The 25,764-nt window shown below is 43.4% G+C and overlaps 1 long non-coding RNA gene across 4 annotated transcripts in view; it reads right to left on the bottom strand.

Moving 5' to 3' along the window:
• Positions 1-892: 892 nt before the first annotated feature.
• The window catches only part of LOC142824446 (uncharacterized), a 108,105-nt gene continuing 83,233 nt past the window's right edge, over positions 893-25,764 (bottom strand). Inside the window, exons 3-7 of one of the 4 annotated variants that reach the window (XR_012899322.1) lie at positions 22,663-22,793; positions 9,194-9,269; positions 8,931-9,014; positions 5,133-5,231; positions 893-2,776 (exon numbers count right to left, since the gene is read on the bottom strand). This is a non-coding gene — a long non-coding RNA (uncharacterized LOC142824446). The remainder of the gene's footprint in view (positions 2,777-5,132; positions 5,232-8,930; positions 9,015-9,193; positions 9,270-22,662; positions 22,794-25,764) is intronic. The other 3 variants (XR_012899320.1, XR_012899321.1, XR_012899319.1) reach the window with 3 other exon arrangements.

The following is a 25,764-nucleotide window of genomic DNA, read 5'->3' as shown; positions in this document are numbered from 1 at the left end:
TCCCCTTAAATGTAATAAGGAATGACACTATCAAATGTCCCACAAACAGAAGAGAAAATAGCACCTTAGAACTCAATACAACTAAGTCCCTGTCCAGAAAACATGTCAATCTGCTCTATATTTATCTATCTTATACTGTAAGTTCTTAGGAGCAAAGAATCTGTTATTGTGAGAGGATACAGCTGCAACGTGTGCTTTGGACAGTTTCCTCCACACATACCAATGAACTCTACCTACATATGGTTCATCCATTCAGGCCCCGATTTCTTTGCCCTGACACAACTTACCCAAAAGGTGTACCACTAATATAGCCAAGATCCTCACTGCTTCTAATAATACTGTTACACTGCTCTTTTCCTCTAAGTTACCAAAGGATTAACAAACAGTAAATTAACCCCTAACATGTCCCACTCAGAGCACATGAGTATTACTAAATCCACTGAGACACAGAGAGGTGAGAAGAATTCCTCTGGGTCACTAAGAACTGAATTCAAGTCCTAACTCAGAAGTCCGTGTTCTAACTTCTAGGGTATGTCTAGACTGCATCCCTCTGTTGGCAGAGAGATGCAGATTAGGCAGGTCAATATTGCAAATGAGATAGGGATTTAAATATCCTGCACCTAATTTGCATAAAAATGGCCACTGCGTTTTGCCAACTCAGCACTTTGTCAGAAAAAAGCGGCAGTCTAGAGGGGGATCTGTCGAGAAAGAAAGCCTTTTTCGTCAGATCCTGTAAACCTCCTTGCTGGAGGCTTAAGAGATCTGTCGGAAAAGGCTTTCTTTCTCAACAAATCCCCTTCTAGACTGCAGCTTTTTGCTGACAAAGTGCTGAGTCGGCAAAATGTGGTGGCCATTTTTATGCAAATTAGGCACGGGATATTTAAATCCCTGCCTCATTTGCAATGTCGACCTGTTTAATCTGCATCCCTCTGCCGACAGAGGGATACAGTCTAGACCCGTGGTCACCAACCCGTCGATCATGATCGACTGGTCGATAGCGAGGCCTCGACCAGTCGATTGCGAGGTGTTCGGGCAACCCCGCCCCTCATTTTCTCCCCACCCCCGAGAAGCCCCACTACCTACCTCTAGTGTAGTGCCGGCTTCCCGCGGGGTGGACGGAAATCCTCTCTGAAGCCCGCGTCACTTCCGGGGGTTCCGGAAGTACGCGGGCTGCTCCCCCTCCCACAGCTCTGTTGCGTGCTGGGGGAGGGGGCGTTGGCCCTAGAGGAGGAGTGCGGAGGATTCCCTGCACCGCCGGCGCCGGAGGGGTGAGTTGGGCGCAGGGGTTTCCCTGTGCCGCGGGAGTCGGCCCCGGGGTTTGGGAGGGAAGGGAGTTGGCCGGGCCGCGGGAGGGGGGTTTGGCCCCGCCGCGGGAGGGGTGGAGGTTGCCCCTGGTGCAGGCTCCCATGGGGGTTTGGCCCCGCCGCGGAATGGGGGGGTTGCCCCCGAGGCAGGCTCCCGCCAGTGTTTGGCCCCGACGCGGGAGGCGGGGGTTAGCTCCAGGGCAGGCACGTTCGGGGTTTCCCTTTTGCCACGGGGGGCCCAGATGAGGCATGTGCTGGCTTCCCGCGGGGGGTGGAGGAGAATCCTGGGAGGAGGCAGATGCAAGTGACTCTGCGGCCACTGACACCCTGTCCCCACTCCCCAGACTCCACTCCCCTGTTCCCAGCTACAGACCTCTGTCCCCATTCCCGACCCCACTCTCCGAACTCTGTCCCCACTGTCACTCTGTCTCCTGCTGCAGAACCCTGTCCTCTGCCCTCCCAGCACCCTGTTCCCTCTCCCCTGCCCCAGCCGCAGAACTCTGTCCCCACTGTCACTCTGTCTCCTGCTGCAGAACCCTGTCCTCTGCCCTCCCAGCACCCTGTTCCCTCTCCCCTGCCCCAGCCGCAGAACTCTGTCCCCACTGTCACTCTGTCTCCTGCTGCAGAACCTTGTCCTCTGCCCTCCCAGCACCCTGCCCCCAGCCGCAGAACTCTGTCCCCAAAAAATTTATAATTATAAATGCTTCATTTTAGATTTAAATAGCATGAATAAAAAACAGACCATTTATTTCATAACTATAAACACGTGATTTTAATTTTATATAGCGCATAATTTAAAAATAAACTGTTTATCAGAGTGTGTAAGTAAGGGCTAGGGATAGCAAGTGATGGACAGGAGGAGAATAGAGTGGGCGGGGCTTCAAGGAAGGGGCGGGACTTCAAGGAAGGGGCGGGGCGGTAGATCTTCGCCTGTTCTGAGATTTAAAAAGTGATCTTCGGTGTAAAAAGGTTGGAGACCACTGGTCTAGACATACTCCTGGATAAAACTTCCGTCCCTTGTGATCATTAAAGCTGCTATGACCATCTTTGTAAGAGTATGTGGTACTAATTTAGATGTGTTGGTCAAGTTCAAACTTGGGTAATTGCATAACCAAATTATTGAATGCAATAGTTTTCCAACCTTGTCCTAAAACATTGCAAAGTATTGCTACGCACCATTAAACAACAGCTGTTTCCCACCCCTGAAGTAGCTGCATTTCAGAAATGGGTAAAGCAATTGATAGATACAGATGTAGATGTAGATGTAGATGTAGATACACACACGTCAGTTTTTAGAACCAGTTATTAAAAGTAGAAAGAACTTTGCTATCTGACGTTGCTTGCTCTGGAGAAATGAACATACGGATAGAAGCCAGAAGCTCCTTTGGTCTAATCCAAGCTGACTCACTCGTGTGGCCGCAGGCAAGTCATTACCTCTCTGGTGCCTCAATTTCTCCATCTGTAAAACAAGACTATACATTTATTTATCTCACAAAGCAGTTGTGAGAATTAGTTGACTAACAGATGGGATGTTCCTTGAGCACTGAGGGTATGTCTACACTACAAAGTTAGTTCGAACTAACGGACGTTAGTTCAAACTAACTTTCATAGGCGCTACACTAGCGCTCCGTTAGTTCGAATTTAATTCAAACTAACGGAGCGCTTAGTTCAAACTAGGAAACCTCATTCCATGAGGATTAAGCCTAGTTCGAACTAGCTAGTTCGAATTAAGGGGTGTGTAGACCCTTAATTCGAACTAGTGGGAGGCTAGCCCTCCCCAGGTTTCCCTGGTGGCCACTCTGGCCAACACCAGGGAAATTCTACTGCCCCCCTCCCGGTCCCGGACCCCTTAAAGGGGCACGGGCTGGCTACGGTGCCCGTGCCAGGTGCAAGCCTGCCAGCACCCAGCCAGCAGACCCTGCACCTGGCACAGATCGAGCCACCCACCCGATGCCCCCCAGCCCTCCCCCTCTTCCCGGGACCAGGCTGGCGGCTCCCGGGAACTTGCCCGGGACCGCAAGAGGCAGGCACCCACCTGGGCTAGTGCGGACATCGTGGACCTCGTCCACGATCTCTGCACTAGGCACAGGAAAGTGGCCGGCTAGGGCAGGAGAGCTGCCAGCCTGGCCACCCAGGAGCAGGTGTGCAAGAGAATCAAGGGGGTCCAGTGAGACCCCCAACCCTGAGCCCTGAGCTTACAATGGCCGTCCTGGGTCAGACCAAAGGTCCATCTAGCCCAGTAGCCTGTCTTCCGACAGCGGCCAACCCTAGGGACCCTGGAGGGGATGGACCGAAGACAGTGACCAAGCCATTTGTCTCGTGCCATCCCTCTCCAGCCTTCCACAAACCTTGGGCAGGGACACCACTCCTACCCCCTGGCTAATAGCACTCCATGGACCCAACCTCCATGACTTGATCTCACTTCCCTTTAAACTCTGTTCTAGTTGTAGCCTTCACAGCCTCCTGCAGCAAGGAGTTCCACAGGTTGACTCTTTGCTTTGTGAAGAACAACTTTCTGTTACTACTTTGAAGCCTGCTACCCATTCCTTTCCTTTGGTGTCCTCTAGTCCTTCTTTATGGGAACGAATGAAGAACTTTTCTGTATGCACCCTCTCCACCCCACTCCTGCTTTTAGAGACCTCTATCCTGTCCCCCCTCCGTCTCCTCTTTTCTAAGCTGAAAAGTCCCAGTCCCTTTAGCCTCTCTTCATATGGGACCTGTTCCCAACCCCTGACCCCTCTCCCAGCCTCTCTCGGTTTTGTTCAATAAAGACAGATTCCATTTTGGAAGACACGTTATCTTTATTTTGTACATCAAGAAGAGGGGCTAGGGAAGGGTAAGTGGAAGGAGGTGAGGGAGGAATGGGGCACGAGCCCCCGATGGGGAGGACTGGGCTGGCTCTGCGGGCTTCTGGGGGTGGAAGCTCTCCTGCAGCCCCCCAATTGCTCCCTCTTCCCAGATAGCAGCCTGCGGCAAGTGCAGCCGGGCTGATGGCTGAGTGGTGTGATGTGCCCAGTGTGGATAATCCGGGCACTCCAAGCCAGGACTGCTTTGCAAGCGGGGCACCCCTGAGAACTGTCTGTCCGGGGTGGGGGTCGGGACCCTTTAAGCACAGCCCTCGGCTAGCCTGAGGCAGCAGCTCCACGCTCTAAGTCCTCCTCTGATGCCCTGCCGGCACTGCTTCCGGCCATCCTTAACCCCGGTTCAGGGTCCACTTAATGTGGACATGCTAGTTCGAATTAGCAAAACGCTAATTCGAACTAGTTTTTTAGTCTGGATCCGTTAGTTCGAATTAGCTTAGTTCGAATTAACTAATTCGAACTAAGTTAGTTCGAATTAACGTTGTAGTGTAGACATACCCTAAAAGTGCTATGTGCTATATAGATGAAAAGTGAAGCAGGTAGCTTAACTTTCTTACTGTCACTCCTGTCACTTGCCCATAATATTTAGCTTCTTACCTGTGTGGCTACTAAGTTTTCACCTTCTCCTCCAAAAATGTGACTCCCACCAGCATATGTCATTAGCCCCACAACAACTGGCTACCTACCCATTACATTTTATAATTAAAATGAAGACTCATCTACATAAGCTGGACACTGATGGCTAGATGGCTTTGGTATCGCTGAATGCTGACTCTTCAAGCAAACAAACAAACAACAAAGGCAACTAACAAGTTTCTAGACCCATTTGTTCAACATGACAGATGGGCAAACAGTCTTTTTTTTTTTTTTTTTTAAACAAACAGCTTTTTATAACACACAACCCAAAATAAGCCCTGACCTAGCTGTGGTGCCATGTCAAACAATAATTACTCTATATAAGGCTTACCAAATGGGAATATTTGTGGGCCGGTGGGATGAAATTATTTTAGGACTTGCACAAACTTTCTCTGGGAGTGGAAAGCTCGCTGTGGGGAATGTGGTGTACCTAGGAAACAAGCAGACACAGGGGAGAGAAAGAAAGATTGGCTTACTCCTCTGTAAAAATAGCCCTCTCTATATCACTGTATGTGTTGTGAGATTCTATCCAGATCTGGCCACGAGCCAGGCCCACTAAACCACACCCAAACATACAGGAGAAAGCCGGAAAGCAGAGATGCATTGCAAGGTCCCTGTAATATTTTACAGTAGTGGACAAAAAATAAACAATTGGCTTCATCTCCATTTCTCACATTCTATTTGATCTCCTTCACCAGGAATTACTGTCCTGCCTCAGACTGAAATCTTCATTGCCATGCATTGTGCCTACATAATGCACTGCAGTATACACAGCTGCATTCAAACAGCCTTGCATGCACTAGTGCCATCACTGGCATAGCTGCACCAGTGCAAATCCCAAATGGAGACAAACTAAGCAGCAATTTGCACTGATGCGGTTCACTCTGGCCTGAACCCAGCATAAATTGGATCAGTACGAATTGCCTTTTTAACAATCCTGTCTGCTCTCGGGGGCTGCACTGGGGCCAGCCTCTAGTGCAGATATAGCTTTGTGGTTGGGTTCTCCCAGGAAATGCCTTTGTTATTTGAAGTACTATACCATCCTTGTGCGAGGTATAGGGGTCCACAAGAGGGGAAAGCTATAATTGTGTGTCCCACCCTCTCTCTCCAACAACAGGAGTCCTACTTCCTACTGAAAAGATGTAAATACTTCATATTAAATATCTGTTCATCTTGAACCTCAGCTATCTCAATCAATGTGGTCCCCAAGAGCCTATTTACACTGTCTGTCCACAAAATGCAGCATTAACAAACCATCAGAAAGCTTTGTCCTCATCTGTCATTGTTATTGAACTTTTGTGTACCATGATGTGCATAGAGTTGTAACTTCACATAATGAATCTATATGTAAATCCAAACACATGGTAGCATATTCAAAAATACTCAGGTGGCTTATGAGGAGAGAGCGGTGAATAACCAATTTATTGATTTAGTGGCTAATCCAAAAATTGAAAACAAAAATAGTTTTGGAGCAATTCAAAATTTTTTAGATGTTTCAGTGAACTGAAAAAGTCAAAGAAGTTGAATTTCAGCTTAAAAAAAAAAAAAACTTTGTTTGACCAAAAAGAAAACATTTCATTTCAATCTTTGAAAAGTCAAAAAGTTTCATTTTGAAAAGATCTGAATGAAATGTTTTGACTTCTTCTGAATTTGTATTTTTTTGTTCTGATTAAAACATTTTGGTGAACTTTGACATGGATTTGTGGACTATTTCGGTTGACCCAAATCTGCATTTTTTGGTGAAAATCCTTTCATCTAAAAATTTTCTCTGAGCAGTACTTAGAATTCCCATTTATTACAATGGGATTTAGGCACCTCATCACTTTTGAAAATCACACTGGGCACCTAACTTCATCTTTAGAGCCTCAATACCTTTAAAACTCTGATCCTTAGAAGTCTACACCCCATTGACTTTTAAGTAAGCTTAGATGCCTACGTGTTTTTTTAAATGTGACTGCAGTATCTCTTAAATGACTCAGAAAATACTGAAAATTATTTCTACCATTAATATCATGTGTTGTACAATATCAGTCATGGGGTACGTCTACACTACATGCCTCTGTCGGCAGAGGCATGTAGATTTGTTTGTTCAGCAAAGGTAAATGAAGCCGCGATTTAAATGATCGCGGCTTCATTTACATTTACATGGCTGCCGCGCTGAGCCGACAAACAGCTGATCAGCTGTTTGTCGGCTCGCCGCTAGTCTGGACGTTCCCCCTGTCGACATCAAAGCCCTTTGTCGGCAGCCCCGGTAAACCTCATTCCACGAGGAATAACGGGGCTGCCAACAAAGGGCTTTGATGTCGGCAGGGGAGCGTCCAGACTAGCGGCGAGCCGACAAACAGCTGATCAGCTGTTTGTCGGCTCAGCGCGGCAGCCATGTAAATGTAAATGAAGCCGCGATCATTTAAATCGCGCCTTCATTTGCCTTTGCCTACAACCCTAATCTACATGTCTCTGCCGACAGAGTCTAGACACAGCCTTAGTGAAAAAGCAGGAGGAACAAAAGGAAGCTTTCCTCCAGTCCTTCCTCCTTTCTATCTGAGACCCCCCCCCCCTCCCCACTCCAATGGATTTATCATAGGTTAAAGGGTATGGGAAGTTTTGTGCGAGGCATATGTAAAGAAATAGTTCATCACCAGGATGAGGATTAGTTCAAGAAATGGACAGAAATTAGCATCAAGCCATAATGGTGCAAATGGCCCTTTTCTGGTTTCTAAAATATCTCATGTCCTTACATCATGGTAAGAATGATAAAAATGGAAAGTGGTTAACAGGGTAATACCATTTAAATTTAAAATAGAAGCGCAGGGGATTAAAGCAAATAGCCAGACAGTTCTAAACTGTATTTATAGCCCAAATACAGTCCTAGATTCCTGTTTTTTTCAGGGGTTTGTTCCTGTGCTATAGCTGGGTTTTTTTTTCCCTGGGATGGAACTTGGCTCATGCTGCCATATGACTCATCTAATGGCAGTCACTGGGCATGTGTTGCAGAGGTTAATCAACTTTGGCGCCCAACACAGTTTTAGCTAGAGGGACATGAAAGAGTCACAAAAAGTATTCGGTATTTTTCATGCCTCCCATGTCACTGAGAGTTTCAAAAGGAGCCACTTTTGCAACAACAACAACAACAAAAGTTTCTTTTGGGATTGCACTCAGAACTGCACTCCATTTCTCATTAAAAAGGACCCACTCAGAGAAATTTTGCTTTAAAATTTTCAACTATGGAAATTGAAAAAGGTTTGAGATCTGCAGAAGTGCATTATTGATTGCCCAAGCTAATCCTTGGCAGAACTCAATGGCCTTGAGTGAAATAGATTAATTGTTTACAGGGTTGGTTTGTTTTTAATTGTAGATGCTTTTCTGCATTCCAGTGATGTAAAATCATTAGTTAAATGATGGATGAGTCCCACGGGGTAGCAGTTTTATTTCATTTAGGAGAGTAAACCTTGCAAAAAATCTTTAGTGTCCTGTGTATGGAGATAAGATTGAGATGCAACCTCAGTATACAGACACACTACTGGTAGCATGTTCCACAATAACACATGGCGCTTTTACCTCAGTACTGTCAAAAATGTCTGTCAGTTGTCTGTCAGAAAATGTCATTTCCACAAAATTAAATCTTTTTTGTGAAATTGTGCTGATTTCAACAATAACCACAAATTTAAAAAATAAGATTGGGGAAAAGAACATTTAAAAAATGTCAAAATGTCCATTTCAGCATTTCTAGAATGGAGAGTTTTGATTTTTCATTTTGAAACGACTTTTTATCTTGAAATTTTCTTTTACATTTAAAACCTTTTAAAATGTTTAAAAAGAGGCACAATATAAACAAAATATTTTGAAAGTACTGAAGTCAAGCATTGCCAATAGCCTGAAATCAAAAAAAGGTCAGCATTTCATTTAAATGAAAAAAAATGTAAATTATGTTTTTCATCTTGATTTGAGATGAATATTTTTTCAAAATCTATTTTTTTCTCCTGAGGATGGAAATCTGCTTTCTAACCACCTTTGCACATGGACAAAGGACAGTATACCGTACATGATACTTGGCTTTACAATAGTGTTCAACATGCTATTGCCCATATATTGTCCAGCTAATGCTGCTCATTTTCTTTAAATGACTCACATTCTAGCATTCAACTCACGTGCCTTCACCAGACCCAGCAGTTTCTTTAAACGTATGGTGTGAAATTCACAGATGGGAGAAATTCTAGCCACATAGAGTCACACGGTGCAGCAGGACATAATTAAGGGTCACATTGAAAAGAAAAAAAAAGAGGATAACTGCAGAGAAATGACACTTGTGAGACACTTGTAACAGGCTATGGAGCTTTTGATCCGTCAGTCACTGGTTTTAATCCCAGTTGGGTTAATAGGGTATAGACTCACTTGACATCCAATGGCTGTTCAGTGGCCTGCATGAAAACAGTTGGTATCATGGGCTCAATTCCTAGTAGACAGGGATCTATATCATAAAGAAAAAAAAAACCTGTCACATTGACTGAAGCAGCATGAAGCCTGAACATCTGACTGCTAGTGCTGGGTTTTTGGGGGTCCATTAGCAGAGCAGGCTGGGAATGGGAAGAAGCTTGCACAGTCACGGCTCCTGTTTTGGGATGAGTTGGGCTTCACTGGTGTTCTTCGGAGAGAGGGGAACTCAGATCTTAAGTGGTGGAATCCAGAGGAATTCTGGAACTTTCATCAGCCATAATTCTGCTAGACGGGGGGCTGGTCAAGGAAGCTACTAGAAAGTAATAGCTGGATTTCTGCTTGTACTGCAGCCCTGATTGCATGCTGATGTTTTATGGGCTGCAGTGGCTGGACCTCTTGCTCCTGAGTGCTTTGCTAATTTAGATGCACTTCCACCACAGAGACTCCTTGCAATGACTCACAGCAAACCTGACTTATAACATCTGAGCGTCTTCCCCCTCATCCCCGCACCATTCTGTTGAGGGAGTACCAGAAAATTATTAAAGGTTGAGAAATGGGGATCAACTAGCAAAAATGCCAAACCCTGACAGGCTGTGCTCATGCAGTCTAGATGAGAGTATGCAGCCTAAAACAGTAGTAGATTATATACCTTACAATTTATGATTTACCTCTTTTCCATACATTTCTCCATCAAGAGCGATGCTTGGAGATTTGCCCTACTATGCATCTGTCTTAGATTGATGGCTGTAGCTCATGGCTATTTACCCACTAGGGGCTTCATATCAATGAAAGGTAAAAGCCCACAGCACCTTCTACCATGTGGCCCATGAGTTCCCATAGTCCATAGTTCATCAATGTATTTAATTACATAGTTCACTTTTAGTGTGTGAATGGTCCAGTTGACTTCAGTGAAACTAGATGTGGACTTGTAGTCAGAGCTGGTGGGGAAAATGTCAACAAAACTATTTTTCCCTTTAAAAAGTGCCATTGTGTCACAGTATTTCACAGAAGCACGTCCGTTTCAACGAAAACATTGGGACGTTTTCTCCAGTCCAGGATGCAATTTGAGAGAGAGACCCAGAGCAGCCACATGGTTCCGCCACTTGCCTGCAAAGTGGAAGAAACAGCTACAAGTTCCTTCCCAAAACCAGGCAGGGCAAATCTTCCATATCACAGGTGAGTGTGTGAACTACCTGGATATTCTGGGTTGGGCAGGTTTTCTCTCCCCTTCTCAAACAAGGTGTCAGAGCTTCACTCTGGAACTAAAGCAAATACCAAAACCTTGACATTTCTAATAAAACAGAATGGTGGTTTTCCAGCCAGCCCTATTTAAAATTCCTCATATAAGTAAGTACTTCAGTGAATTTAATTATGGATCTTACTTCAGAATTTGCTGGGCCCAATTATTCTCTAGCTTATGTTAGTGTAAGTCAAGACTAATTCTGCGGAAGACAGTAAAGATACATAGAATATAGGCAATGGAGGGGAGCAGAGAATCAAATTCCATATTTTAGATGCAAGCAGCTGTGTCTTTTCTTTAAACTTTAACGTTTTTTCCATATGACTATTCCCCATTGGCTATAAATATTATGCCCACAACATTATTATAGGATATATTTACAGGAAAACCCGTTTCCTTACATTTCATTCCATTGGGCTGATGGTTTTTTTAAACCATCTCTCTTCCCCTGCTTTGCTCTATATCACTGAAAAGTGACATCCAGCTAAATGGAGGAAAATGAATAAAAGTTACACTCAAGCATTGTGAATAGTTTATAACTGGAGCTGAAAGAGTCTCATGACACAATCTTAGGGCCAGGTCCCCCAGTGGTGTAAAACGGTGCAGCTCCAATAAGGTCAATGACTGTCTAATGATTTGTACAAGCTACAGACTACAGCTACATAATTTTCTGTCTTCCAAACCAAAAACAATCATCACAAACTTTTCACAGGAGATTGTGTATGTGTGCATCCACATGTGATTATGTGTATTGCAGATGCTCAATCTGCAGTAATAAAACACAGCTTTCAAAGCAATAGGTCAAGTGAGACAAACAGATTACAAATGATTAGGGGGCTGGAGCATATGACCTATGAGGAGAGGCTGAGGGAGTTGGGTCTGTTTAGTCTGCAGAAGAGAAGAGTGAGGGGGGATTTGAGAGCAGCCTTCAACTTCCTGAAGGGAGGTTCCAAAGAGGCTGGAGAAAGGCTGTTCACAGTAGTGACAGATGGCAGAGCAAGGAGCAATGGTCTCAAGTTGTGGTGGGAGAGGTCTAGGTTGGATATTAGGAAACACTATTTCACTAGGAGGGTGGTGAAGCACTGGAATGGGTTACCTAGGGAAGTAATGGAGTCTCCATCCCTAAAGGTGTTTAAGTCTCAGCTTGACAAAGCCCTGGCTGGGTTGATTTAATTGGGATTGGTCCTGCCTAGAGCAGGGGGCTGGATTTGATGACCTTCTGAGGTCTCTTCCAGCTCTAAGATTCTATGATTCTATGAAATAGGTGAGTAAGGCAGAAAGTTGAAGTGATCTGTGTCATGCCAGCATTTCCGTGTCAGACCCAAAATCAGACTTCAGAAACTCCCATTCCTTAGCTCGTGTTGCTTTAGTTTTAAATCACATGATCTTTGTGATCTCTTCTAGGGTCTGATCCAACACCTGTTGAAGTCAAAGGAAAGACACTCACCAAATTAAACAGGTTTTAGAAAAGTCCTGCAAATCCATGGATATCCACTTTATATCCACAGGTATCTGTATCCATGCATTTCAATGCAGCTATCCAGGGCTCATTTGTACAGATACAGATGTGGATACAAACAGATCAGACCCCAAGACCCTAATTAGTACTGTGTACACATTACTTTGAATAGCATATCTGGTTTCAATTAGATACGTGAAAACAGCAATTACAGCAAATCAATATCCCTTAATTTAACTCTTGGAAAATTATCCACCTCCAATGTTTTGGGCATTTTAAAACTTAAATTCTTATGAAACTTTAATGCATTTAAAACATAACATCAGTTTAGTCCTGTTCTGCAAATGTCACCATTGGTTATGCCCAGGCATAGATAATGGTACAGCACATTCTATAATGTGTGTTCTACAGTGTATAAAAACACCTGTTGGAAGGAAAACGATCATAAGAACATAAGAACGGCTGTACTGGGTCAGACCAAAGGTCCATCTAGCCCAGTATCCTGTCTGCCGACAGTGGCCAGCACCAGGTGCCCCAGAGAGGGTGGACCTAAGACAATGATCAAGCGATTTGTCTCCTGCCATCCCTCTCCAGCCTCTGACAGACAGAGGCCAAGGACACCATTTTATCCCCTGGCTAATAGCCTTTTATGGACCTAACCTCCATGAAATTATCTAGCTTCTCTTTAAACTCTATTATAGTCCTAGCCTTCACAGACTCCTCTGGCAAGGAGTTCCACAGGCTGACTACACGCTGTGTGAAGAAGAACTTTCTTTTATTAGTTTTAAATCTGCTACAATCACATGCTTATTGAATGGCAAGGGCAGAACTTCCACATAGCTTCCAAATTTGTACTTAGCCCTTTTTCCCATAGTTGGTGCCCAGTTGTTCCCATGAATGCACCATTTGCACTTGTAAACTCAGAAGCTTGCAAATTCAGTTGATTACATGCAATATAATGTAAATCTAAATCGTGCAATCTTCCTGGCCAGAAAAATATAAACTGAGAAGGAAAAAAATCCAAGTGATAGCGTAAAGGAAAATATGGAAATGGTACCCCACAAGGATATTCAATTCGATACAAGAGCTCAAATTCAATGTATTTTCTGCACTATCAGGAGTGGATTAGCTGGAACAAGGTCCCATATTAAATACAAATTTGTAAATTATCTTTCTGATTTTTTTCTCAACTGCATTAGTGGATAATAGGCAACACATAGACGTTAAACACAGCAATTTCTTTCACTGTAGGACCTGATGAGATAGTAACAGGAGAGGGCCTAATCCGCAGCAGGTGTGTTTCTGGGAGTGCATCTCTTCTAACCCCAGTCCCAGCCCAGCTTTCAAATAGGTTCACAAGCAGCTGCCTCGTACACAGGTCATTGTAGATCATTGGAGTTGACTGTGAATCAATTCAAAAGAAACTAGAGATTGATCAAAACACTCCTGGGGGCCTTGCAATTCTGTCAGTGCTCTCCTCCCCCCTCCCCATTCCACAGATTTTCATGGAGTTACTCCAATTTATACCAGCTGAGAATCTGACCCCTAGAATGAAAACCACCTGAAGTCACTGCAGAACAGACATTGGTTTTATTGAAAACTAGAAGATTCACCTGGCATTGCTCAGGACCTTAACTCAATTTTTGTTTTTTGGCAAATCAAATGAACATGTTCATGTTTCATTTAAATCATTGCTCTGAGGCGGGGCTGGAGATGTGGGGTTCAGTATGCAAGCTGACCCAGGAGGGAGGACTACCCCACCCCACCCCTCATTGCAGCAGCATGGTGAAAAGCACCTCTCTATGGTTGCTGCAGCTCCAGCAGGCACAGCTATGGGAAGGGTACATGTCCCCTGGCTGGGACAGGTCCAAGTTCATCAGCCCCCTGTCCTCCCCCACCAGAGTGAGGAATGCAGAAAACTGTGCACTTTCCCCTCGCTCCCTGATGAAGGGGCACAGTCAAAAATGTTCCCATATGAATCAGAGGGGGAGGGCTTCAGCCCCTGTCACCCTCCCTAAAAGGCACATGGGAAGGTGGGAGGCTCAAAGCTGAGGAAGTCCCAGGCAGGGTGGAGGGGCATCCCCAGTCAGCCCCTTTCACCTGCCTGGTGATTTTGTCTCTTTTCTGTATGGTTGTCTGAGAAACAATCCCATTCCAGGCACATCCCATTGTCCTGGCACAACCAAATCCTTACAGTGCTTCAAGTTATGATAAGGGGAAACTGTGTACTGAATTTGGCGGTCCTACCTCACATCATTTGGGAGGAGTTCTTGAACAAACAGATGGACTTGCAGAGACAAACTCATTCAAATATATGGTAGATGTAAAGATGCTTAGTGCCGGTGCTTCTCTTTTAAAACACAGACATGCACGCTCAGGATGCAGATGCAGGTGGATAGATATCCTCAGCTGGAAATCATATTCTCTCAACACTCACAGCTGATGGACAAATTGTCTCTACTCATGCTTAGCTTTTCAGATGGCCTGGTGCCTATTCATGAGCTGATTAGAACTTGCCCTAGGCTATGAGGGCAAGGCAATGGCATGTTCAGATCAGTAAACTGTATAACCATAGACACATCATCTATTCAGCAAAAAGTCTTGGCAGGATAAGTGTCTTGTGCCTGATTGCATCTCTGTGCCAAAATGAAACTTGAAGACTCTCTGGAGAAAGGCAAGCATGAGATTCACCACCAGCTCTTCTGGCTTGCAACACAAGCTGGATAGCCGTGGGTGCCTTGTTAATCCCAAGACTATCTAGTGAGTGTCAGATTGTATGTAACATGAATATGACCGGTGTATATATAGACTTGTTGAGCAGCCAAGCTGAGAGCAGAAAATGAACCACAAACTGTGTGTCTGGCACAGTTCAAGACATGAGCTGTACATTTGCCAGAAAAGAGGGCAACCTGCCAAAGTAGAATAGTCCTGGGTGGTCACTAACTGGTCGTGTGTTAGGGCCAAACTGGAGCAATGCACAACAAGCATTATGGACAATTATTTTAGGAGGCGAGTTGGAATCCAGGCCACATCTATGGACAGTCATCACCATCCAATTGCCCCTGGACACCTATATGAAATGAAACGATGGTTTCACTTCAGTCCCTAGAGGTCAGCACTATGATTACACTGTGTATCCTCCTTGGCAAACTTGCCAGAGAAGCCAAAGGAGAAGAAAGGCTGGACTCTATCCTATTGTCAATGAAAGGGTCCCTTTAGGACAGAGTTGAAGCAAAATGAGTTACCTGGTTCACAAGGGCTATTTAAACAGGAACAATGCGAGATACAACATGTAGAACATGGGATAAAATAATCTAAGTTAAAGATCCAGTGTTTGAACCCACAAAACAACTGAAAGCATAATGGGACAACGTAGCAAACTGCTTCATGAAACATGTTGGAATACCTCCAGGACATGAACATCACAGTCTGTTGACCTGCAAATACATTACCAAGGATTACTCTGTATCATAAAAAAGGAACATTTGCTAGGTCTCAGATGTCTTTTTCCAGAGTCATTGTCTTCGCTTCTCAGTCATACACCAAACCACTGAAAAATGGCTTCACCCTTTTCTTTGATCATTCATCATTTTGTCCATAATCAGGAGATTGCTAATCCTACAAAATACCGGCTTCCCGTATCACTGCCTAAGGTACAAATAACTCTCCTTGATTTCAGTGAGAGCCACTTGTGTCTTGGTGTGTGAGAATAAGAATGCTTGGCTCTGCAGCTGAGCCAACGACCAGCTGTCTGAGATGACAAGATGTGAAATTCATCAAAGATGTGTTTTTTAAAAGGACAACAATAATTTCTTGAGGGTCCCAGCTAGAAAGTCAGTTTTAAAGGTAAATGAAAGGTCAGATATTTATCAATTAATTCAGTGATCTGTGGCCCAACTCTATAATTTAGGGAATCCCTCCTAAATGATAAAAAATAAGCTGCCCCATCTACGTTTTTCCAGCAACCATCAGATCTTGTATAAATTCAGGGCCAAATGACGTACCCCTATTATGCACTTTTTAATGGTCCTCCTTCTTCAACCCACAGATGGAAGAGTACTATTCTAAAGGCCAGAGTTTTTAAGTTCAGTTTCTGTGTCCAATAATTTTTCCCATTTTTCCATATATTTTCACTGGATTTACATAGCCATTTGCAATTCCTGGGGCAATCACAGTGTTGATTCTATTCCTGCTAAAGGTTTCATGAAAACTTTCAGTACCCATAAAGTCAGAATCTAGTGCAAATCAGTAGCATTGCTCTGGATTTACACACTTAAAATCTAGCTCTGATATTTTTCAGAGGTTCCTCAACCAGTAATGTAGATCCATTACAAATTCATATATACAACAATTTGTTAACTGCCTCTTCCATCTTTGAAAACAGAAATCTGTCTGAAATGCTTCTGATTCGCATAATCCAAAACCACTAAACTTTTATTGCCAAACTGGATTTGAGTTTGTATTTAAGTTTATGACACAGAGATATTTAAAAGATTGAGATATGTGCTCAGAAAAAAAATCCCCAACAACACTGGAATATTTCCATCAATATTTCAGTCTAAATTGTTGAAGCATCGGAATTACAAGGTGCAATTATCTTTTGGAATGCATGGCTCCTAGGGGTGATCTTTATGTTTAAAGGAAAAGATGGTTTAATGCTTAGTAAATGAGTGCTAATTAAAAAGCTGGAAGAAAAGTCTGTCATAGCTGAATAATGAGACGAATGCATGCTGTGCGTTTGTTTAAACAGTCTCTGGTATACTGACAATACTAAACAAGTATGGCCCTCTATAAAGTGTATTTGCCAAAACAAATCCTTATGCAAAGTCTGATTCTCTGTGACTCTATACATCAAGAGCCTGATTCTACAGTAAGGCATGCCTTATTTTAGATAAAGGCCTATTCAAGTTAATGGTACTTATTGTGAGTGATGCTATCAGTGTCTGTCCCCATTGAAGAGTTATATAGAAGGGTTTGGACACCTCTCAGATTTTTTTTTAATAATTTGGAAACAGTTTGGCTAATATATTATACATTTGGCCCCTTCTATTGTGTATTTTTTTATGCTGGACATTTGCATGGAAATAGCATTTTTGTTGAATTCTTTTTTTCATCTGCTCTGGTTGCCTGCTCTGTACTTGAACTCATTGATCTGCCTACTTAGGCTTCTTTCAGTGTACCCTGTGCAACAATTTTGAGCTGTGATCATTTAAATTGTCAATATTACAGGCGTGTCCTCCAGTTGTTTCCTTTTTAACATAACAAATCTTTTATGTTCAAAAGCTTCAGAGGAGTAGCCAAGTTAGTCTGTAACTGGAAAAACATTAAAAAAAAACCAATGAATGGTCTAGCAGGACCTTAAACTCTAGCAAAACATGTACATTGTATCATGAGCAGAAGTGGGTTGTACCCATGAAAACTCATGATACCATCTACATGTTTTGTTAGTCTTTAAGGTGCAGCTAGACCATTCGTTGTTTTTAAAATATTTCATGGTCAGATATGGGAATGTGGCTGACATGAAGAGCCAAAATAAAGATTCTCATTGACTTTGACAGGTTTTGGATCAGGCCACAAGCAGGTCTGGAGGTGGATTATTAAGAAAGAAAGTGACTCGTCTCTTGCTATGAATATGCAAATTTCATTATTCACTTACATTGGGAACAGTTTCATTCTGATTTAGATCATGGTTCAGGATCACCAGTCCACTATTCTCTGCTCCCAACAACAGGGAAGCATAATTAAGAGAACACTGGGAAGCAAACCTATCCAGAAGAGCTGTACTTGCTTTAATAATGTTTATACCCTGTTCATATTGTATTTATGGCTGCAGGCTGGGTTTTTTATTGAATCCCCTTTCCTGCCCCAATGTTATTTCCAGGCCTGATTCTCAACTGCTCCACTGATTTCTATGGAACCACATTCTGATTTACACCATCTCGGGATCTGACCTGGAACAAGGTCTCTTTATATTTAAAAATTCAAACCAAAGCTCAGTTTATGCCAAAATGCACATTTTTTCCAGCTCAAACCTGCTAAATTGCAAAAAGCCTTCTCTGGTCCACTGCTGGTCTCTTCTCACACATTGCTTGAATGCAATCCAAGCATGGGCCAAGGAAATGCATATTAATAGAAAAAGAAAATGACTGACGACTTCCCAAACATCTGTCATACTTGCAATTTTTAATGAGCCTTATATAATGTGTCATCAATACTATTTCTTTCATAGCCATCAATCTTAGTCACCCAAATCTATCACAGGGAGCATAGCTCTGGGAGGGACCAACTTTTAGAGCAACGTGGAAACCTATTAAACAATGATGCTTTTGTAGCCAATCTCAGAAATACTCGGGCTCCATTCACATTTGTGTGTCTAGTTTTGCTCCCTATTATTTGGCTTCAAATTTTGCTTGGTCCTAACAAATCCTGCTTTAAACATCCAAATTGGCCAGCCTTCCAAAAGTTGGCCCAACACTTGATTGTGAGTTAGGCTGATATTTTACAAGTGGCCATTGATTTTGAGCACCACCATCTCTCTGCACACAACCTGAGACTCCTAGAAGTGCTGAGCATTGATTTAAACCGGATCTGTGGATGATTAAAATGGAAACCCAAAAGCTAAAGTATCAAAAGCTGGCAGCCACTTCTGAAATATTTGGAATTGGCTCAAACAACTAGGTGTGGGGCAGCTTCCCCATCTTAAAGCAGAGCTATTTGCCCATCTTTATAAAACCCTTTAAGATCTTTATATGAAAAAAAAACTACAGAAGGGCTAAGAATTAGTAGTAGAGATGGCAGAAAGGAGAAAATTTTCATGAAGATTTTTTTCTTCAAAATTCAAAGTTGATGGAAAATATTCTGTTGTTAACAAATGTGTTGTTATTCTTATTCCTATTATCACACAGGCCCTTACCACTCGAGATAGAGGGGGATCTATTGGCACTATAGAGCTTATGACGTTCCGTTGAGTAATTTGTATTGTTCCCAGCAGAGGACAGTAACACACCCACAGACTAATTAGTAAATACAACATACAGTCTGTGGAGGGTATATTCCCATTGTAATTCTCGCAGGTTTGGGACACCAATGACTGGATGCTCAGAGGCTGAAAGCAAGAAGAGACCAGTGGATATTGTTCACTGTTTAGGGGCAAGGCCCACTGAGAAAAAATTGGTACCCTGGCATGTCATGCTCACTGGATCTCTATCCCCTCCCATTTCACCTCAGTTGCAAACATTTTTGGGGGACTCCCACGTGAGGGTCCCCAGTACAACCATCCCTGCTCTCCCTTGCCTTTCATCAGCCCTGCCATGCTAGACACAGCAACAAAAGTCATCCAGCACAGGCTGTGTATATTTGCTTGGCAGCAGGTGTGTGCAAATAAACCAACCATGGGCCAAAGTGAGCATCCATTTCTGATGGCTCCTGGCTTCACACTGTGCTTAAACCTCCTCTCAGCTTTATCCACTAAGGTTTCTCTAGCAGGCAGCAAATATACATATTAGTCATATTCTCACCCTCCCACACTCACCTCAGAGCACATATTTGTGGGAAGAAGAAAAGCCACTGAAAGAAACAGGGGTTTTATTTTATCCTTTTTATTTTCCACAGGCTAAAGTAACCCAACCCTGGTTTTATTCCATTTAAAAACAAAAACAAACCCCTCTCAACAAATTCCTGTTTATTACACATTGATCTTCAATGTGCTAAATAAATCAGTGAAAATGGAAATCCAAAAATAAATAGCCATTCTGCTGTTGCTATGACTACTACACATTTTTACCTGGACAGAGATTTTATGTTTCACAGTTGTTAACAGTTTAAAAGGAGAATTACATTTAGTTTTTCGTCCTGGCACATTTTCCCCATAGGAGAGATTATTTTGGGTTCCTTATTAGAAAATAACAGAAAATCAGACAGAGGAGCTCTTTTTCACTCAAGGCTGAACAGACAATATACAAATGTAGTAAATTATTAGGGCTTATGAAGTCTATTCTACACATACAGGTAAGAGGATACAATATTATTATTGGCTTTAGCAGAGCACCTAAGGATGTTAACTAAGATTGAGATCCCAATACGCCAACTGCTGGTTTGATGGCTAGTAAGAAATACTCCTTGGCCACAAGGTCTTATCTTCCAAGCAGGCAAGACAGACAAACAGTGTTAGAAAAAGATTCATCGTGCAATCAGATGATTGGGAACTGAAGCAGAGAGGTCACAGCTCTTGCCAAAGGTGTTACAGGGAGACTGTGGCAGCACAGACAGTTTAGCTGAGATCTTTAGTTCCAGTCACCCTCCTTCTACCACAGGGCAGAGATGTTTCTTACCCGACACCTGATCGTCATGACCAACATGACTGAAAAGATTTCACCTAGAAGAGCCTACGTTCAGTAATGTAGTTGATGGAGTTTCACTGGTTTTTTCAGGGCTGAATTTGGCCAAATGGGGAAAACATACCAGGCTACACACCCATCCCATAATATTATCATGGCTAGGAGGGGTAAAAAGGAAGCACAAAAACTGTCTTCCTTATCGTGGCCTTTCTTAGAACTGATGCACCACAAACCCTGTGCACTGTGAACTTCAGAATCTGTACCAGGGTGGGTTCAATCAGGGAGCGTCTTCTCTTCGCATAAACCCAGCACTACACTTCCACATCCTATTCACTCCCCCCCCCCATGCTTTGTTTCTTCTCTCAGCAGAAGCAGCTGGCTTCCGTGTCAGCTGTTTGACCTCTGCCTTGCACCTTGAGCTGTCATGCTCGCCAATGAAAAGTTGGCATAAGTCATCAATAAGTCAAAGCGGCACCATTTACACCTACTTCCCACTTGCTGGGACATTCCACAGCTGGTGTAAATCAGCATAGCTCCACGGCTGTCAATAAGACTCGGCTGAATTAGACCTGGCCCATTTTGCACATGTTTTAATAACTTCAAAAGGCCAAAGCAATGAGAAGTCAAGCCCACAGACTTCATAGAGTTAACTTCTGATTTATAGCAGCCCTATGGCAGGGAAGGGAACAATCTTATCCTTGGAAAGGATGAACCAGGTGGCCTTTCCATTTCTAATTTGAGAAACAGCATGGGACTGAGTCCAACTGATATGAGGAGTTCAGGGGGCTCCCAAGTTCTAAGACTAGTTGGTTTGAAGACCTACTGTATTTCTTCAGGAAGTCCCTTAATCTCCCTGAACCTTGTCGCACCATTGGCCCTATTAAAATCCCCCTGCCTGACAAATATGGTTAGGAGGGTTAAATAACTAATGAAACAAATTAGAACTGGGCAAGAACATTTCTGAGATGTCCACGTTTTCCCATCCTAAATCAGGATGACAAGACAAAACAGCAAAGCAGCAAACCTCTTCTCAAAACCAAAATCTGAGCGGGGGTGGGGAGACTCAGTTCAAGTCCATTGAAATATTTCATTCTGATCCTTTCACACATTTCTATTCAATTTTGTCTTTATATTTTTTGACATTCAAATGTATGCATCCCACATTTTCAAAGGAGAAGTCATTTCCCCCTGGATTTTTCCTTTTGAAAGAGTCGAAACAAAATGTTTCGCCAATTGCGAAACGTTTTTGTAAAATGTTTTCAAGTCAAAAACAGGGGGGTTGGTACCGTTTGTATAGATGTGTTAAGAGCCATTAAACAAAGTGCAAATGCTGTCTGTGGTGGAAACCACTTTGAGCCACTGGGTGCTGCTGCATTCCCAGCTCTTACACTTGACAACTTACTTGAAACCAGACCCTTTTCCACAAAAAGTCTCAACAAATTGGCATTTTCCAACAAAAAATGTGATGTGAAAAAATTCCCAGTCAGCAATAGACCAGACCCTCAAGCTGGTGTTCCTCTCCAGTCAATGGTGAGAATCTACCCCAATGACAGTACAAGCACTAAGCACTCATTTATGTGATTCTACACAATATCCAGCAACAGGAAGCATTTTTGTACCACCAAAACGATTCTCAAGTACCTTGTTAATTTTGTTCACTTCCACCAGTCTCAGTCTATATAGAATTGCATTTGCATGCTCTCTCTCTCTCTCTCTCTCTCTCTCTCTCTCTCTCTCTCACTCACACACACACATACTGCTATGCCTCTTTTCCTTAAAAGCAAAGCAGACGGCTCAAGCAGCAGTCGGTGAACGCAGGCATTCAATTCTACTCAGAGAATCTCGTTTTCCTCTAAATGAGCCTCTCATCAGGCTCAGTGACAACTCTTAGCTGCCTGAGAAAAAGCACTGACATAAAAAAAAGGAACCTATTTTCCAGAGCAAAATAATCCCTATTCCATTGCCATGGCACCAGACATCCGTCTCTTCCTTTCATTGACCAGACAAGGTCCCCCTCAGCTATTGGCTTCTTTTTTTTCTTTTCCTTTCTTTCTTTCTCTCTATCTTTTTTTTTTTTTTTTTTTTTTTTTGTGGATGTGTGTGTGTGCCTGAATTTGTTTCCTTGCTAGGAAAAGTAGTCATTAAAGTATTAGTTTAGGTTGGTTGATTCTTCAGGGACAGAGAAGTGTTCTGGGGACTTTGTAATCTCTGACATGATCTCAAAACAGAGGCCTTCAGCAGGAGACAATATTGAAATAAAAACAGGAAGGTACAGTTTCTCCCATTTGGAAATCCAAATAGTACCTTTATTGCCTACAATTGAAATTTCCTCTGCAAACCTTCCTTCACCAAGGTACAGAGAATTGTTACTGGGAAAATAGGATAAACTCACCTTTTTATTGTTGATGGGGGCAAAACTATCAGGGACACCCTCGGCTGGTATAAACCTGAAGTTTCCTTGACTTCAATGTAGCTGTATTAGTTTATTGCAGCTGAAAATTTGGCTCTATATTCCAATGCGACCTGAAAAGTAGCATAAAAATGAATGATAAAGAGGAGTCAGTTTGAAACCAAAGAAAGACAAATGGCTAAACAAAGAGAAGCCAAGTGAGGTGAAATAAAGACTAGACATAAATACCTGGAAACCTGTGCTTGGATAAAAAATGCACAAGTGCTGAAAAGAATGAACAAGTAAGGTCACCCAAAACACCTTAACTCTGTCCTCAGACCATGGGCCACCTCCCATTTTTGCCTGGAGTATCCTTCAGACACTGCTTGTTATGGTGGGAAATTTTTAAGAGCTAGGCTTTCAACTGCACAAAGCTTCTGCTGGGCACAGTGAGTTGTGGCTCCTTGAGTCTGGATGCGACCTAGCCCCAGCACCATGTTGTTCTGCTATGTGCTGGGTGATGATGACTAGGGGCGCAGCAGCTGCATAGGAGCTGGCTATGCCAGGGGAGCCTTTGTGGGAGACAAGAGCTCTTTTTAAAGCCTTTTCTAGTCTGATTTTCGGTGGTATTGAGTACCCATAATTCTTGTTCCAGTCAATGGGAGGCCCTCAGCACCTTTGCAGTGTCAGGTCTTTAAAAAATGTGTGCTTAGATGTATCATGTGCCCAGATTTCAATTTGTGTGAGTGATAGCCCAGACTCCCTGCCTAATTCCTGTAGACAAATAAGGTTGTTTTTCCCCCATACACAGAAGGATGGCTTTTTAGCTGGAATTTGGCTGGCTCTTTATTAATGAATAATTCTAAGTAGCCACCTTCTGCTGTTCCCATGCAACAACGCTCCTGACAAGACAGATGGCTCCGAACTGCTGAGCACCAGGGTTCACCTTTTTTGTTTCATAAAGATCAATTTTCTGTGGCATCTGCAGGCAGGTGCAGGAGAAAGCAAGAGAGAGTGAATGTATATGCACTGCACACACAGATCCCCAATCCATGCTATGGATGGTGCACACGCATACACAAAACTGATTCCTGCAGAGGTCTGACCAATTTTGCATTCAGTTCAGACCTAGAGTGAATTTATTATTCTTTGGAAACTTGGTCCCTGAAAGGAAGATGGATCCTTCATGACATAGCCCAGGGTTTCAATCAGAAATCTCCAGACATATATTCAGACAGTTTTCTCTTTTCACAACACTCCTTTAATGGCTCAGGCTCCCTCTTTTGGCTAAGGGGAGAGGTAGATTCTTCAGTGCTAACACATTCAGTAATTGACAGCTTGCCTTATTATCTACTATATATTTGAGACAGTTTGTGTGTCTGTCTCTCTGTCCATCTGTATGTGAGTTTGTTTGTTCAAGAACTCCTCCTAAATGGTACAAGCAAGGATCACCAAATGTGGTATAGACCTTCCCTTTATAATAATGTAAAGCAAGGTCAGGGTTTGGTTGGTCTGTGACAATGGGATGTGCCTGGAATACGACTGTGTCTCATAAAATGGAAAGGGAGGGGTCTGGTAGGAGGGACAGTTACACTGTGTAATGACCACATGGGGGCAGCAAGGGGCCAGAGCTGGAGACTGGGACAGCTATAACTCCACTGGGGCAGCAAGGTGCAGAATGGGATAGTGATAGAAATGTAGCCGTGTTAGTCTGGGGTAGTTGAAGCAAAATGCAGGACAATGTAGCACTTTAAAGACTAACAAGATGGTTTATTAGATGATGAGCTTTCGTGGGCCAGACCCACTTCCTCAGATCAAATAGTCTAGCTATCTACTATATATTTGAGGCTGTCTCTTTGTGCTCAGCGCAGCAGCCATGGAGATGCATTTCTCCTATCTCTCTCTCTCTCATAGAGCTGGAAGAGACCTTGAGAAGTCACTGAGTCCAGTCCCCTGCTCTCATGGTAAGACCAAATACCATCCCTGACAGATTTTCCCCAGATCTCTAAATAGCCCCCCTCAAGGATTGAGCTCACAACCCTGGGTTTAGCAGGCTAATGCTCAAACCACTGAGCAACTCGTCCCCTCAAGCTGTGGGGGTGAGAGAGAGGTGGGGTAGTCTTATCTCCCTGGGCCAGCCTGCATCCTGAACCCCTCCTCCCTAGCCACAGTCTAGAACAATATTTTAAATGAAGTAAAACAAAAATTATTTCAGTTAAGGACTTGAGCAATGGCGAGCAGGTCCCGTAGTTATCTGTATTATACTATGCCTCAATGCCCAAATTGCGACCAGGGCCTCATTGTGCTAGGCACTGTACATACACATAATACATAGCAAGACACAGTGCCTGTTCCTACGAGCTTGCAGTCCACCTAGGCAAATCAGGCACAAAGGGTGAGCAGGGAAAGAGAGATACAGAGGGGTGAAGTGACTTAAGGAAGGCCTTGATCCAGGTCAGAGCAAATAAAAGAACTGATTGCCTGAATTCCAAGCCCCTGCCTTGTCCCTTGGCCCATGTGGCTATCTCCTTCTGCCCAAAGACAGGTGTAATATATATGGATTCATAAGACAAAGCACCCTCCCATGCACTGGGTTCCTTGGAATCATTTACATTTGCATATAACTTTATAGATCGCTCCTCCCTTCTGACATTATGTAGCGATCTCTCCCCACCCTGCTGACACAATATGAGAGTCTCAGATTCCTGCCTGGCCCTTCTGAGGGTGCACAATGACAAGGAAGGGAAGGGAAACTTCTCCCCTTTCCATGGCTTTTGTAAGGATCAACAGCCTCTGTGCTCTGGGAAGTACATGTTCCTTCCATGCTGTCCCAGCAGATTCCAACCTCGATTTCCTGTAGATCATTTTATTTTTTAAATTCAATCCTGATTTGCATTTATGCAGGAAGAGGAGTCCTCTCTGTGCTTTTGGCACAGAACGGAAAGCGACACACCTCTGTCCTGCTCCACCATTACCTTCCCAACATATCTCTTCACCTCTTGTAATAAGCCTGATGAAGGTAACTACAGGTTGAACCTCCCTAGTCCAGCACTCACTGGTCCAGCAACATCAGTGCTCCAGCATGATTTTAATAAGCCAGATGTT

The sequence above is a fragment of the Pelodiscus sinensis genome, unplaced genomic scaffold, assembly GCF_049634645.1.
Source record: "Pelodiscus sinensis isolate JC-2024 unplaced genomic scaffold, ASM4963464v1 ctg35, whole genome shotgun sequence".
NCBI lineage: Eukaryota > Metazoa > Chordata > Testudines > Trionychidae > Pelodiscus > Pelodiscus sinensis.
Note: the sequence above shows the minus strand (reverse complement) of the source record. Positions and strands in the feature narration are given on the sequence as shown.